The following is a 12,318-nucleotide window of genomic DNA, read 5'->3' on the forward strand; positions in this document are numbered from 1 at the left end:
TATATATATATATATATATATATATATATATATATATATATATGTGAAATAGATATAAAGCAATTTCAGGGGAAGTTCCAAAATTGGAAGAATTGTGGCAAATTCACTTGTAAGAATTGCATCTTGAGCTGATTACCTGAATGCAAATGCAATATAACAGGGAGGATTAGAATAAGACACAGACTCCAGCTCTTCACCCCAAACTCAGAGTAACTCCAGAAAAACCTCTAAGACAAAGTTTAAGCTTGACTTGTGTCTAGACAAACCTCCAAACCTCTGGGTAAGGAGGACCCTTCTAGAAAAGGTACTTAGTGTATAATACAGATATCACCTGAAGGACAGAGTTTCATTTCCCTTACCACTGAAAATATTTATATAATTTCAAAATAATAACAATACCATATGTTTATGTATATATGTTTAATTGGTTCTTGTGACAGTCTTATATGCCAGTTTTTATTCTCATTTTAATTTCACAGATGCAGAAACTGAGGCTCAGAGTGACCTACCAAAGTCATGCAGATATTAAGTGTCTGAAGCAGAACTCAAACTCAGTTCTTTCTGACTCCAAACCTGGCACTATGTTCATTAGGCTAACATAAATACAGAGGCATAAGCTGATAATTTAGTCTCCTGAAAAGTAAAAATAATCTTGTGAGACTCTTGAAATAGATATTTCACATCCCTCTTAGACTTGACCTACTTGAGCAATTCACAAGGAGCAGATATCCTGGCCAGTCAGGCATGGTTTAGGTTTCTTCACTACCCATAGTTATATTGTCCTCCAGGCAACTGGTCAGAGAGTATTTGACTCAGAAACTCTTGAACTCATATGCTTATAACTAAGGTTGGAAACATCTATTTCTTGGGATTGCTGGTAACTGGAAGGAGGGTTGTACTCAGAGAAGAAAGCAGGAATGAACTCATATTCAACTAAGCAAGCATTATCTCTGTCATTTGCCGCTGATCCTGCATTGAGGTGGGGGAGGAGTAGGGGAGATCTATCCCTTCTCCCTGGAATCCCATCAGTGTGATTGTGCTACAAAGTGAGAAAATGGTGGAAGAGCCCCAGAAAAGAGAGGAGAATGGGGTTTTCCACATTCCCTCTTCTAGTGTACCATGTAGGCAACTTGTGACCAATCATCTTTGATTCATCCCACTGGTAACTCATCAGAAGTTGCTATGGTATTTTAACAAGGCACAAATCTCTTAGCAAAGAGCCAGAGACTATGCTCCCATTCAATATACAATGCTCCCTGCAATGGCTATGCATTCTAAGAGATGGAAGTGAGGAGAAGAGGCATTTAGAGCTTGAGGAACCAGCCTATGCAAAGGTGGGACATTCCAAATGGGGAATAGTAATAGGCCAGTTTAGTTGGGGAGAATGTGAAACAAGGTTCATAGACCATAGTTCTAAAGTTAGAAGATATTTAAGAAATTATCTGATCTAACCCTTCATTTAACAATGAGGAAGCAGGTTCATGTAAATGGCTTACTGATGGTCACAGAGGACAAGTAGGACAGGTAAGTTTTAAGCCATATCCTCTACTACATACTACCTCCAGGACACACTGGGCTTTGTAACTTTCATGCAATAAAGTCTGTATGTTTTAACAAACAGATGGTGAGCTAAAGTAAGCCTCCATCATTCCCTGATCTCATGATGGCAAGAGGAGTCATTTCACAGGGATGTCACAAGGATCTTTATTAATCAGTCCACCTGTTCAGTGTGTGTCTAAGACAGCTTGAAGAAATACTGGGGCATTTTGATCTACAAGCTGAACAGTATGATGATGATACACAGGTTACTACATCTTCTTTTCATCTGTAATCCTGACACTGCAGTTTCCAGGGTGTGTGAGGGGCAAAGCTGGGGACTGGGATCAAAGGGAACTAGCTAAGGAGTAACCCAGTTAAGACAGAGGTTATGTTGATAGACAGGGGAAGGCATTTGGAGAATGTGGTGAGAGCTGTTTGGGCTTTCTCAGATGGATTTCTCCTACCTCCACAGCTGTTTCTGGAGTCTCTGGTGACAGCTGTGACATGGAGATTCTGGTCTCTTCCAGTCATTTACGTTTTCCAAATTTGCAGTCTGGGTAGCAGGGACATGAGTGTGTTCTGCAAAGGGCCCTCATCTCTGGAATTCCCTGAGACTACAGGTCAAGGGAAACTTACTTGATAATGAGTTCAGGGCAAGAGGCTATATCCATCTTTCTAAAGCAACACCTCCCTTCACTGCTGTTTCTTAACAAAAGGATACTATTATTTTCTTGCTATTTTATACTATACTATTGTGTTATTCTCCTTACAGTACTATAGGGAAGAGATTTTTTTTCCCCATGTATTTTAATTAATGTTTCATGGTACTTGTTCGCTAGAGCTATTTCATTGAGTTCAATTTTAAAAATCCAAAACATAAGTGTCAAGTATTATTCCAGAGTTAACCTATTTTTGTGTTTTGAAATAGCCAGTTTTCAAATTTGTTTTTTTTTTTTACATTCAGATATGCCTGTTTTTCCCATTAAAAAAAAATACCAGTTGGATGGCCATTTCTATAACATCACCATAAGCAACAAACATTTACATATCACTACAATTCGCCTCTAAATTTTGTTTCATTTAAAGTATAACATTATTTTCTCCTCCCACTGTCTCCATTTCTATTTGATCTGATTTTTTTCCATGCAATATTTGAAACAGTTTCTTTTAAAGGGGAAAACAAGCAGGCTAAATTATTACTTTTTTTAAAGGAAAATTTTTCCTCTTTGTGCAAACTACTGACCCATGTGACATAAAATCTAAATAAATTTGAATACAGATTTAGTTCTGACCTTAGAGTTCATCAAATCCAACCCTTTCATTTTTACAAAGGAAGATACTGAGGCTTGGAAAGGTTAAATGATTTGAAATAGTAAGAGGTAAAATCAAGATTTGGACACATGTTCCAATTCTAGATTCAATGCTTCCCCTACCCCCATACTATACTACCTCTTGTTGCAGGGCATTTTTAAGGATGGTGAATATTAGTTTATGATGGGACATAGTTAAAATTCTTACCAGTTTTGAAATTTGATCACATATAATAACTTAGTAATAAGACATTCATAGCAGTTATAATATTAACATAACAAAATCACAATTAAAAACTTCTCATTCATCTGAATATTTTCAGACAAAAATTAGATTTCTTTCAAATATTTTTTTCTTCTAGACCATTCGCGAAAATTGCTAACTAATCTCTTTTCTCTCCTTTTTCCTCTTTCCTTTTCTCTTTACATATTTCTGGATCTAGGGGATCTGAGTCTTTGTAATAGGTGGATGAGACATGAGTGACTTGTACCTGCATAAAACTTTCACTCTTCAAAGGCCTTTCACCCAAACCATCTAATTGTAAGAAATGTAGCAATAACTTGAGGACTGCATGAAAAGAAGACCCAATAAATGCCCATGGGCCATACATTTTGGCAGCAGATTTGTGTTTTCATTGTTGTGCACTAGGGGAGATTTCCTTCCACGCATTTAGAAAACTATTCCCTTTGCAACTCATTGTTATTGAGTTGCCAAGATGGTACTGACACATTGTGACTTGCCTTGCCTACACTTATGTAAATGGTAGGTGCCAAAAATGAGGTTGAAAGTAGGTCTTCCTGAACCTATGAACATTTGCCTCTTGATATCGTACTTTGGTTTCTCATCTCATCATTCAACTGAAAGTGCTCTTTCCAAAATAAACAATGATCTTCTAATTTGCAATTTTCATGACTTTTTCTCTGTCTTTATCCTTCTTGAGAGTCTTTGCAGCATTTGACACAATCACCTACTCCACATTACTCTTTCCTCTCATTGTTTTCTTGACATTTCTTTCTCCTGGTTCTTCTACCTGCCTTGATCAGTCCATAGTTTAGTTTGTTGATTCTTCATCAGTATGATGTCCACTAATTATGGGAATCCCCCATACCTCAGTCACATGCCTCTTTTCCATATAATACTCTCCAACTTGCTGATCTCATCAGCTCTCCATGGTTTAAGTATCGTCAATATCCAAATGATACTTAGATTTATGTAACCAGTTCTAGACTGTACCCTGAGCTATCGTCCCACATTACCAACTACCTTTTGGATGACTCAGACAGGATATCTTGTAGGCATTGCAAGCTCAATGTATCCAAAACAGAATTCACTAAACCCTCTCCTTTTTCTAACTTCTATTACTGTCAAGATTACTACCCTCCTCACAATCTTAGTGCCATAAAGTTCTGCAACACAGGTGTCATCATTAATTCCTCATTCTCACCACACATATCCAATCCTGTATCCTTTCTCCCTTCAGAACATCTCTTATCCATGTCATCATATTTTCTACTTACTGAGTCTCCTGATACATTGAGAATTTGTGTCCCTTACCTGGGGTCACCCAGCCAAAGTTGGCTACCATCAAACAACCACTACCTTTTTGCTCACCTTGATTCTAAATTTGCCCAGGTCACTCCCCTTAAGTGCTAAGCTCCTATAGTCTCCTATAACTTCCAGGATCAAATATAAAATATTGATTGGCATTCAAAGACCTTTATCACATGGACTGTTCTTGTATTTCTAGTCTAGTTTTTTTTCTAGTTGTTGCTCATCATACAAAGTACAACACAGTTATAATGGCCCGTCCCTTGAACATTCTACCTCCTCTTTCCATGTCTTTGTACTGACTGTCCCCCAGGTTGGGAATGCCCTCCCTTCTTGTCTCTTCCTCTCATTTCCCTTGGATTCCTTCAAGCCATATTTACAATTATACCTTCTGGAGGAGGCTTTTCCTGGTTCTTTCCTTCTTTCTCCCTCCTCAGCTGGTAGTACCTTCCCCACAGAAGGTCAACATACACTGTGGTCAATACCTTATCCTTCAGAAAACACAAAATATTAGCTACTCATGACCTAAGAAAGGTATTTTGTCAGAGGCATATCTGTTTAGTCACTGAAGTTACTTTGGTTACCAGCTGATCTGGTATATACTAAACTAATTGCATGTTATCTCCATATTAGTCATGAAAGTATGTGAAAGGCAGGAAGTTTTGAACAGAAGTCTGGTCATGCCAGTCAGGTCTCTAAAGATATTTCATAGGTGCTAAATGCCTTTTTATGTTACCACTAGCACCACTACCACCACCAGCACCACCACCATCACAATGACGACAACCATCATTGCTAATACTGAGAAGGAATTTAGCGTAGTGGATGTAGAACTGAGTTGAGTTGAATTCAATTCTTCCCCTGACATACACTGGCTAAGCAATCCTAGGTTATCCTAGAGTATCCAGAGACTCAGTAAGACCCCCTAAGTTTCAGACTTGCATTACTAGAGGGCTCTTGCTTGCTGAGGGCTCTCTACATCACTGAAATCAGTGGTTCTGATAATTTAATAGTATTACTGAGTGGCAACGTATTTCAAGGATTAAACAAGGAAGCAGGAAAATGGCGGTTTAAATTCAACTATAAGTTACTTACAAATTGTGTTTTCATGGACAAATTATTTGATATTTCTGAGCACCAGCTTCATCTATAAAATGGGGAGGGGAAATAATTGTATGCATCTCACAGTTAGAAGTCTTCAGAGTCCTTTATATACCTTAAAGCACAATATAATATAAGCTATTACCATGATTATGGTTATTAATGCCCAAGGTCATACACTAATTGGTAGACCCAGGCACTAAATCTAAGTCTTCCAGATCCAAGCTATGTGCCTTTCCAATTATATGACTTTATATAAGATAGGGAAGTCTATGTGAAGTCCTGTCTGAATGGGTTTCTGACATTGGAAGTACCAAAATGACCTCATTAAACACTGTCACATATGACACAGTTCCACAGCATGGATCCTTCAGACATGTAGTATGAGACTCCAGTGTATTATTTCCAGCAGTGGAAAAATACTGTAACTTCTATTTGAATAACACATGAAAGGAATGTTCCCTTACACATGGATAAGCAAAGCATGAAAGAACAGATCATTATCAGGCATTTCACATCACTAAAATAATTGTTTATGAGAATTAATGTCCACATTATGGAATAGGCAGATGGTATATTTAACCAAACATATAGTCTGTCGCTTCTGATCAACTGCACTGATTCAGTACTAATGAAAACAAATGCAGACAGATTTTCAGAAGCCCATCAGTAAGCATTCCTTAAGAATTTTATTCTTGAAGTATTAATTCCAGAAACATAAATTTTAGCCAGTGGGAAGTCCAAGGCATTAGTTAATTATATATCACTTGTTTGGCGTCTATAAATAGTCACTAACTTAGGAACAACAAACTCCTGGAAATCTTATTTCTTTACAAAAAGGAAAAAGAAAGAAAAAAAGAAAAGGAGGGAAAAAAGAAAGGAAAGAAAGGAGGAAAGAAAATAGATAAGGAGAGAGAGAAGAAAGGAAGGAGATTGGAAGAAAAAGTATAACAGGTAAGAGCTTATATGATGGTCAAATTAATGAGCTAAAATAATTCTTCCAGCTTTCTTTCCTGGCTATGGTCTTCAACAAAAGAAATTTATTTCAAATTTGTTATCATAGCAAAGTCAGTCCTCAAGGTTGGGGCTAGAGTTCAAGTAAAATATTTTTCTCTTTTTAGAGGCATGTGTGTGTGCATGTGTGTGCGTATGTATGTGTGTGAGCATCTGTGATGTCTATGTCTTACACAGTTGTAGAATAAGTCTTGGGCAATCATTTTCCATCTACCATGGTTGAACACACTCTGGTGTATTCTACTTTGTCCCTAGAAAAACACTGCAGTCAATATTTTACTCTTCAATAAACACAAAATGTCATCCACTCATGATCTAAGAAAGGCACTTTGTCAGAGTCATATCTATTTAGTCAGTGAAGATATAGGAAAAGGTCCACAAAAATGACAGCCATCTTGGTAAAGCAAGTAATACCACTCTATGGGGCCATGTGGTCTACCACATACTACTATAGTAGTCTCTTTGTAGTCAGGGATCTGTCATTTTTTTCTCCATATTCCCAGCACCTTACATATAGTAGGTTCTTAATAAATGAATCTGCTGACTTATTCACTTACAATTGGGGTTGTGCCTTCAAGTTAAAAAGCAAGCCAACAAACATTTATTAAGCTCTTAGCATATGCCAGGCCCTGAGTGTCAGAATGGGTTTCTAAATCTGGAATGAAACAATTTCTTTCTGGAGAGCAAATTTGTATTCTATACTCACTGCCTCCATCTGTAGTTTGGTGTCTGTTATTCTCAGTCAAAAACCAGTGAATTAACTGTACATGGCAAAAGCAGACACCAAACTTGATCTAATTCAAGTAAGGAGAAAAGAAAACATTTGTGAATACTAATAAAGGAAAGTATTATTCAAGATTAATATAAAAGCTTTTGAGTTTTTAGGAAACTTCCTGTCTTTGATCCCAGAGTCATTTATAACAGGTAAGATAATCATCACTTGGGTTTACTGTTGTCTTGGCTTTTTAGACTGGTATACAATAAATGTTAAGACAAGTGCTAGTGAACAAAGAAACATACAGGGAGATCTGCCATGATAGGAAGAGATAATGGAAAGCCAATGCACATATTTCTGCATATTAATATCGGCTAGGGGCAGAGCCAAGATGGCAGAGTAAAAGACGCACATACACATAGCTCCAAACCCACAACCCATAGAACATATGTAAATAGCAACTCACTGCGAGTTCTGCAGGACCAGAGGCCACAGAACATTGGAGCGAAGGAGATTTCTGTTCCAGAGAGACCTGCAAACCTCTCGCAAAAGGTCCTTTTGCACCGCAGACTGGGAGCCAAGTACAGCCCTGCTGCAGCCGCGGCACCAAGAGGAGCAGATCCAAGCAGGCTTCAGGGACAGAATCTCCAGCAGCCGCGCGGGTCCCTCCACCCACAGGTGACAAGGGTTGGTGAGAGGGTCTCTTTGGCGGGTCGAGAGGGGAGTGGGGTGCCCCCATAACTCAGGCCCCCTCGGGAGGCAGAAGCGGAGGTGGGAGCAGACAGGGGCTCCCAAAGTAGGCAGGATCCTGGATCCATTGTTGAAGGTCTCTGCATAAACCCCCTGAGGGAACGGAGCCTGTGAGGTGGCCCTGCCCTGACCTGAGCACCTGAACTTAATCTCACACTGAATAGCAGCCCTGCCCCCGCCAAAAGCCCTGAGGCTGGAAGCAGCATTTGAATCTCAGACCCCAAGTGCTGGCTAGGAGGATCAGGAGGGGAGGTGGGTGTGAGGAGAATATTCAGAGGTCAAGTCACTGGCTGGAAAAATGCCCAGAAAAGGAAAAAGAAATAAGACTATAGAAGGTTACTTTCTTGGTGAACAGGCATTTCCTCCCTTCCTTTCTGATGGGGAAGAACAATGCTTACCATCAGGCAAAGACACAGAAGTCAAGGCTTCTATATCCCAGCCCACTCAATAGGCTCAGGCCATGGAAGAGCTCAAAAAGGATTTTGAAAATCAAGTTAGAGAGGTGGAGAAAAAACTGGGAAGAGAAATGAGAGACATGCAGTCAAAGCATGAACAGCAGGTCAGCACGCTGCTAAAGGAGACACAAAAAATGCTGAAGAAAATAACACCTTGAAAAATAGGCTAACTCAATTGGCAAAAGAGGTTCAAAAAGCCAATGAGGAGAAGAATGCTTTCAAAAGCAGAATTAGCTAAATGGAAAAGGAGATTCAAAAGCTCACTGAAGAAAATAGTTCTTTCAAAATTAGAATGGAACAGATGGAGGCTAATGACTTTATGAGAAACCAAGAAATCACAAAACAAAACCAAAAGAATGAAAAAATGGAAGAGAATGTGAAATATCTCATTGGAAAAACAACTGACCTGGAAAATAGATCCAGGAGAGACAATTTAAAAATTATGGGACTACCTGAAAGCCATGATCAAAAAAAGAGCCTAGACATCATCTTTCATGAAATTATCAAGGAAAACTGCCCTGAGATTCTAGAACCAGAGGGCAAAATAAATATTCAAGGAATCCACAGAACACCGCCTGAAAGAGATCCAAAAAGAGAAACTCCTAGGAACTTCGTGGCCAAATTCCAGAGTTCCCAGGTCAAGGAGAAAATATTTCAAGCAGCTAGAAACAATTCAAGTATTGTGGAAATACAATCAGGATAACACAAGATCTAGCAGCTTCTACATTAAGGGATCGAAGGGCATGGAATAGGATATTCCAGAAGTCAAAGGAACTAGGACTAAAACCAAGAATCACCTACCCAGCAAAACTGAGTATAATACTTCAGGGGAAAAATTGGTCTTTCAATGAAATAGAGGACTTTCAAGCATTCTTGATGAAAAGACCAGAGCTGAAAAGAAAATTTGACTTTCAAACACAAGAATGAATAGAAGCATGAAAAGGTGAACAGCAAAGAGAAGTCATAAAGTTGAACTGCTTACATTCCTACATGGAAAGACAATATTTGTAACTCTTGAAACTTTTCAGTATCTGGGTACTTGGTGGGATTACACACACACACATGCACACACGCACACACACATAGAGACAGAGTGCACAGAGGGAACTGAAGAGGATGGGCTCATATCTTAAAAAAATGAAATCAAGCAGTGAGAGAGAAATATATTGGGAGGAGAAAGGGAGAAATGGAATGGGGCAAATTATCTCTCACAAAAGAGGCAAGCAAAAGACTTTTTAGTGGAGGGATAAAGAGAGGAGGTAAGAGAAAAACATGAAGCTTACTCTCATCACATTCCACTAAAGGAAGGAATAAAATGCACACTCATTTTGGTATGAAAAAAAATATTGGCTAAAACTATAATTTTAAAAATTGAGACTGCTGCTAATACTCCAATTTGTAAACAGTTTTTTTTTAATTATTTATTTTCAGTTTTCAAAATTCACTTCCACAAAATTTTAAATTTTCTCCTGATCTCTCCTCTCCTCCTATCCCTGGATGGCATGATTACCATTTTCTCCAATCCACCCTCCTTTCTATCACTCCCTCTCATTTCCTTCCCTTCTATTTTCCTGTAGGGCAAGATAGATTTCTGTACCCCATTGCCTATATATCTTGTTTCCTAGTTGCATGTAAAAATGATTTTGACATTCATTTTTAAATCTTTAAGTTCCACATTCTCTCCCTTCCTCCCTTCCCCACCCACCCTCTTTGAGAAGGCAAGCAATTTGATATAGGTTATACATATGTATAACATATGTAGTCATGCAAACACTTCCATCACAGTCATATTGTAAAAGATTAACTGTATTTCTCTCTATCTTTTCCTGCCCTCCATTTATTCTATTCTCTCCTTTGACCTATCCTTCTACCAAAGTGTTTGCTCCCCATTACTGCATTGATAATGCCTTTTTGCTTATTGTTAATATAATTTTGCTTCTCAATAGAAAGTTCTTCCCCAACCAATAATGAGCCTGCCCATTAACGGGAGTTTCATTAGGGAAGATTTGTAGGAAGGTTCACACCTTTTGTTGGTTTTCTAATGAGGCACTGGGTCACCAGGGGTCATGCCTTAGGGTTTTGAAGAGTATATATATACACAGTCTGAAGGGAGGTTTTGATTTGGGGCTTAGTTTTAGAAGAAGGTTTGTGTGCCAGATGAGACTCTAGAAAGCTGCTAAGCAGTCCTACTGGCTTTGAAAACACAGATGTTGGTGCTTCCCTCTCTGGTAACTATGTATATATGGTCAGATAGTTATCTGTCAATCTGTGATGTATGCTAGACAGTTTGGAAGTGCTGTCTATTGATTTAGATTTCTCTGTATTTTTTATGATATATGTGCTTGACTAAAGGAGATTGTTAACCCCTCAAAAGTTGCCTTTCCTTATATGAATGCAGATCTAAGAACCTGTGATAGCAGACTCCCCGTGTATGTTGGGGTGCTTAATGTTGCAATGACCCCTTCTCCCAATCTGTCATTCATTCTATTATCCACTGTCTCTTATCCCCTTCTCCTCTGCTTTCCTGTAGAGTAAGATAAACTTTCATACCTAATTGAGTATGTTATTCTCTCCTGAAACTAAATCCAATGAAAAGAATGTTCACTTATTCCCTTTCATCTTCCCCTTCTTCCCCTCCATTGTAAAAGCTCTTTCTTGGCTCATTTTACTATATTCTTTCCCTTTCTCTTTCTTCTAGTACAATCCTCTCAACACTTACTTTTGTTTTTAGATATCATCCCTTTATATTTAGCTTGCCCTCTGTCTCCTTCCCTATACATGCATACATACATACAAATATATATATGTATCTATCCATCTATATCTATCTATATCTACATTACCCTCTGTCTCTCTGTGTGTATATATACACATAGATATACACACATTGGCATATCTATATATCTATATTCATATTCCCTCCAACTATCCTAATATTGAGAAAGGTCTCATGAGTTACAAATATCCTCTTTCCATGTAGGAATGTAAATGATTTAACTTTAATAAGTCCCTTATGGTTCTTCTTCCTGTTTACCTCTTCATACTTCTGATTCTTGTATTTGAAAATCAAATTTCTATTCAGCTCTGTTCTTTTCAATAAGAATGCTTGGAATTCCTCTATTTCACTGAAGTTCCATTTTTTCCCCTGGAATATTATACTCAGTTTTGCTGGGTAGGTGATTTTTTGTTTAAATCTTATCTCCTTTGACCTCTGGAAGATCATATTCCAATTTCTCTGATCCCTTAGTGTAGAAGCTGCTAAATCTTGTGTTATCCTGAGTGTTTCCACAATACTTGAATTGTTTCTTTCTGACTGACTGTAATCTTCTCCCTGACCTAGAAACTCTGGAATTTGGCTATCATATTCCTAGAAGTTTTCCTTTTGGGATCTCTTTCAGGAGGTGATTGGTGGATTCTTTTAATTTATATTTTAGTTCTAGAATATCAGGGCAGCTTTTCTTGAGAATTTGTTGACAAATGGTGTCTAGGCTTTTTTTTTTTGATCATGGCTTTCAGGTAGTCCAATAATTTTTAAATTATCTCTCCTGGATCCATTTTCCAGGTCAGTTATTTTTCCAATGAGATATTTTACATTGTCTTCTATTTTTTTTTTATTCTTTTAGTTTTGTTTTATAATTTCTTGACTTCTCATAAGGTCATTAGCTTCCATTTGCACCATTCTAATTTTGAAGGAATTATTTTCTTCAGTGAGTTTTTGGACTTCTTTTTCCATTTGACCCATTCTGCTTCTTAAGGCATTCTTCCCCTCACTGGATTTTTGGACCTTTTTTATCATTTGACTTAGTCTAATTTTAAAGGTGTTATTTAATGCAGCATTTTTTGGGGGTTTCCTTTAGCAAGCTGAAACTCATTTTCCATGCATGA

The sequence above is a fragment of the Notamacropus eugenii genome, chromosome X (assembly GCF_028372415.1).
Source record: "Notamacropus eugenii isolate mMacEug1 chromosome X, mMacEug1.pri_v2, whole genome shotgun sequence".
In the NCBI taxonomy this organism is placed as follows: domain Eukaryota; kingdom Metazoa; phylum Chordata; class Mammalia; order Diprotodontia; family Macropodidae; genus Notamacropus; species Notamacropus eugenii.